The following is a 5,589-nucleotide window of genomic DNA, read 5'->3' as shown; positions in this document are numbered from 1 at the left end:
CCTTGACGAACTCCTTTTCCTATTTGGAACCAGTCTGTTGTTGCATGTCCAGTTCTAACTGTTGCTTCCTGACCTGCATATAGGTTTCTCAAGAGGCAGGTCAGGTCGTCTGGTATTCCCATCTCTTGAAGAATTTTCCACAGTTTATTGTGATCCACACAGTCATAGGCTTTGGCATAGTCAATAAAGCAGAAAGAGATGTTTTTCTGGAACTCTCTTGCTTTTTCCATGATCCAGCAGATGTTCGCAATTTGATCTCTGGTTCCTCTGCCTCCTCTAAAACCAGCTTGAACATCTGGAAGTTCATGGTTCACATATTGCTGAAGCCTGGCTTGGAGAACTTTGAACATTTACTTTACTAGCATGTGAGATGAGTGCAACTGTGTGGTAGTTTGAGCATTCTTTGGCATTGCCTTTCTTTGGGATTGGAATGAAAATTGACCTTTTCCAGTCCTGTGGCCACTGCTGAATTTTCCAAATTGGCTGGCATATTGAGTGCAGCACTTTCACAACATCATCTTTCAGGATTTGAAATAGCTCAACTGGAATTCCATCACCTCCACTAGCTTTGTTCGTAGTGATGCTTTCTAAGGCCCACTTGACTTCACATTCCAGGATGTCTGGCTCTAGGTGAGTGATCACACCATCATGATTATCTTGGTCGTGAAGATTTTTTGTATAGTTCTTGTGTGTATTCTTGCCACCTCTTCTTAGTATCCTCTGCTTCTGTTAGGTCCATACCATTTCTGTCCTTTATTGAGCCCATCTTTGCATGAAATGTTCCCTTGGTATCTCTAATTTTCTTGAAGAGATCTCTAGTCTTTCCCATTCTGTTGTTTTCCTCTATTTCTTTGCATTGATCACTGAGGAAGGCTTTCTTATCTGTCCTTGCTATTCTTTGGAACTCTGCCTTCAGATGCTTATATCTTTCCTTTTCTCCTTTGCTTTTGGCTTCTCTTCTTTTCACAGTTATTTGTAAGGCCTCCTCAGACAGCCATTTTGCTTTTTTGCATTTCTTTTCCATGGGGATGGTCTTGATCCCTGTCTCCTGTACAATGTCATGAACCTCCGTCCATAGTTCATCAGGCACTCTATCAGGTCTAGTCCCTTAAATCTATTTCTCACTTCCACTGTATAGTCATAAGGGATTTGATTTAGGTCATACCTGAATGGTCTAGTGGTTTTCCCTACTTTCTTCAACTTAAGTCTGAATTTGGCAATGAGGAGCTCATGATCTGAGCCACAGTCAGCTCCCGGTCTTGTTTTTGCTGACTGTATAGAGCTTCTCCATCTTTGGCTGCAAAGAATATAATCAATCTGATTTTGGTGTTGAACTTCTGGTGATGTCCATGTATAGAGTCTTCTCTTGTGTTATTGGAAGAGGGTGTTTGCTATGACCAGTGTGTTCTCTTGGCAAAACCCTATTAGCCTTTGCCCTGCTTCATATAAACGGCCCACAGATAGCGGCCGTTATAATATTGATGACACTGTTTATAATCAATGCTGATGATTGTGATGATGCTCCAAAGTAGACCTTCCAGGGAGACAGTGTAAACATCTATGTCTTTTAAATCATGGAAGCACTGCTGTTAAAGGATTTGGCTGGACCAGAGCTTTAGTATCTCAAGAGTGGAGATTTCCCAGCTCTATGGGGAGTTGAAATGGATCTACATTGAGGAAGCCCAAGACTGGAAAGACTTATTTCCCCATCCTGTGAATTCCACAACTTTAACCTGGAGCTCAGTTCAGGTGAGTCGTAGTCTAGTAGATATTTCAGCTTTAATATTTGGAATAGGCCACACCTGAAGGAAAAGAAGAGGCTTCCCATGTGGCTCAGTAGTAAAGAACCCTCCTGCCAATGCAGGAGATATAGGAGATACGAGTTTGATCCCTGGGTCAGAAAGATTCCCTGGAGGAGGAAATGGCAACCCACTCCATTATTCCCATATTCTTGCCTGGAGAATTCCATGGACAGAGGAGACTGGTGGGTCATAGTCCATGGGGCTGCAAAGAGTTGGACACAACTGAGTGACTGAACACATACACACATAACGAGGAGAAGAAACTGATCATTGGTTGGTTCTCAATCCATAAAAACATGATATCTTTTTATCTCAATTTATAAAAACTAGATATCTTCCCAGAGCCAAAATAAGCCAAGCAAAGTACTCTTATCAATGAGAAGCTAACAAGAAAAACTTCAAATATTCTCCAAACATCTTTATGGGAAAGTGCTCTTGGGTTACAGATTCATGTATTCCATGGCCAGGATTGATTTTTATATTAGTGAAACCATTTAAAAACACAATTATGCAGAATCAGGGAACCACGGGTCCTGTTGCCTCCCCAGGCACAGAAGTACATGGACTAAAAACCTGTGCTGAATGACATGCTAGTTCTGCGTCCTGATGCAAAGAGTACATGAGTCATGGAATTAGGGTCCCCAGGATGTCATTTCAAGGCTCCAGTGATATGTCACTTCTCAAAAGATTTGTCCCCGTCATGTTGGGCTCCAGTCTCATCTTTCCCCCACGCTGCCCTCATCAGATCACAACTTCATTCTTTGGTTTAAAGACTGTCTCATACTGCAACCTCCAAGAGGGCAGGAAGCAATGGTTTTCAGTTCACTAGACTTTCTTGAGTAGGGTTAGAAAACGGTGGGGGTGGGGGATCTACCCTGTGAACCTGATCTTCTTTGAGAGCAGGGGTGTGAGCATGTTTCCTCAGTGTAGCACAGCAGTGAACAAAAACGGACCTGGAACATCTTGTTCAGCAGTACCGGGAAAGAGGCGAATAACGCAGAGACGTGTCCACACACGTCAAGTCGCAGAAGAACGTGCCACCTGGGGGGGTCCCTGCCGAAGCCAACATCCAAAAAGCTGTTCTTCCACAATGATCGCACTTGACACTCCAGGAGAGAGAGGTGCCATGAGAGATTTCATCACGGTACGGCACCAGAGTCAGCAATCAACTCTTCAAAGGTATAATAAACTAGGGAAGATTTCAGCTCAGTCCTGGAGTAAAAGGCCTCTCATCCCCTTACATTCCGATGGGCTTAATTGAGAGTGATGGGAGGTTAGGATAATAGAATTCAGCCTCATTGCCATACTCTCAGCCTGTAATAAGCACAATTATTGACACACCATCCATATCCCTAGCAATTAGAAATATTGCATTGTTTCACTTTTGGGCAAATTCAGGGCCTGGGGAAAGGAACTGTGTTCCCACACATCATAAACCTCATCCTTCAAGTGTGTTCCTAGAAAAAAGACCAGAATCACTGCTCTAGATCAGAGATAAGCAAACAAGCAAACATTTTCTAGAAGGGTCAAGTAGTATATATTTTAGACTTTGTGAGCCCTGTGGTCTCTGTGCGGAGAAGGCAATGGCACCCCACTCCAGTACTCTTGCCTGGAAAATCCCATGGATGGAGGAGCCTGGTAGGCTGCAGTCCATGGAGTCGCACAGGGTTGGACACGACTGAAGCGACTTAGCAGCAGTAGCAGCAGCAGTGGTCTCCGTGGCAACTAATAAACTCTGCTACTGCTAAAGCAACCTTCAACAATACATACATGAGGGGCACTGCTGTGTGCCAATAAACTTTATTTCTGGAAACAGAATCACAAAATATGATTCATCTTCTGATTTTTAAAAAATCATGTAAAAATGGAAAACCATTCGTAACTCAGGGCCATGCACAGTTAGGTGGTAGCTGGATCTGGTCCACAGACTGGAGGGCAAGAATCCTTTCTCTGAATCATCAAAAAACAAAAAAGACCAATAGTGAATAAGTTCATGATAGATTAGAACTTGCAATAAACACAAAAATGATTAAACATATTCAAATATCCAGAAAGTTTTTGCAAATATAGAGGATAAGGAATTTACAATTAAAAAAAACTTGTTTTAAAACATAGGATATAAACAGGTTAATGAAACTGGAAATGCAGCAGAAAGTAGTTTTTAAAATGATAAATTCCTTATATGGCATAAAGGGAGAAAATTTCTCCCATTTAAAATCTTAATTAGACTAATGCAATATTTATTTGAAAAGTTTTAGCTAACCACTGGTAAAATTTAAAACATGGCATTAACTTTCTAAACCACAAGAGAACAAAAAAGAAGGAATAAAGTGAAGAAAATGCAATCTATATTGCAAAAGTCAGGAAACAAATAATCAAGAAAATAATTCTTTAAAATTACAATGTTAAAGAACTAAGACCCCACATTCTCTCATGTGTTTATTAAACAAGTGATGACCTTTGGAGTCAAAACAACGATTCATTTAGAAAATGTAATAAAACAGGAAACGAATAATAAGAATTTAAGGGAAAAAATTCTTCTTATATACTTAAAAGCACTCTTTCAAATGACTACATGGTCAAAGAGGAAATTAAAAGTGCGATAATAGAAAAAATAAAACATGACTATTATAGATTAAAATCTGTGCCCACAGCATTCACATTCTTTCCATACAGAAGGCAAGGACTCCCTCATCTGCATTCTGTATGGAAAGAAAGCAAACGAAGTGTTCATGTGTTTAAAGATAATTTCAACATTCCTAATTTAAAGAAAGCAGAGGGGGAGACTTAATAAAGAAAAAAAGCAGAAAACGATACATCAGAAGAGCAAACTCTTGACTGGGAGAATGAATCAGCAGACTGGAGATCTGGAGGAGAGTGAATGAGGCCCTGGGGGGACTGGGTGGCAGGTCCGTGGTCAGGAGCCCACTGGAGCCGGGGGAGGGCCATCCTGCTGGACGGAGGTGGGGTTTCCTTCACTGAGGACCCTCTTATCCAGTGCTGTTCCTCTGGCCAGTGCTCTCTGACGGTCACCATGCAAGACGCAAGCAATGCAGTGTGCACGCATCACCCCCGCGCCCCCAGGCCCACACACGCCCCTCCCCCAGGCCTCCTTGTCTTGAATCCTCCAATCCTGCTTCTTCCAGCCAAACTCTCGGCCAACTCCCAGGATCCATGTATTAACATTACTCATCTTGAGAACTCTGTATGCAGGTCAAGAAGCAACAGTTAGAACTGGACATGGAACAACACACTGGTTCCAAATAGGGAAAGGAGTATGTCAAGGCTGTATATTGTCACTGTGATTATTTAACTTATATGCAGAGTACACCATGAGAAATGCTGGGCTGGATGAAGCACAAGCTGGAATCAAGATTGCTGGGAGAAATATCAATCACCTCAGATATGCAGATGATACCACCCTTATGGCAGAAAGCAAAGAACTACAGAGCCTCTTGATGAAAGTGAAAGAGGAGAGTGAAAAAGTTGGCTTAAAGCTCAACATTCAGAAAACGAAGATCATGGCATCCAGTCCCATCACTTCACGGCCAATAGATGGGGAAACAATGGAAACAGTGACAGACTTTATTTTGGGGGGCTCCAAAATCACTGCAGATGATGACTGCAGCTATGAAATTAAAAGACACGTGCTCCTTGGAAGAAAAGTTATGACCAATCTAGACAGCGTATTAAAAAGCAGACACATTACTTTGCCAAGAAAGGTCCATCTAGTCAAAACTATGGGTTTTCCAGTAGTCATGTATGGATGTGAGAGTTGGACTATAAA

Source organism: Bos taurus, chromosome 24 (assembly GCF_002263795.3).
Source record: "Bos taurus isolate L1 Dominette 01449 registration number 42190680 breed Hereford chromosome 24, ARS-UCD2.0, whole genome shotgun sequence".
Taxonomy (NCBI): domain Eukaryota; kingdom Metazoa; phylum Chordata; class Mammalia; order Artiodactyla; family Bovidae; genus Bos; species Bos taurus.
This window is presented reverse-complemented; position numbering follows the sequence as displayed.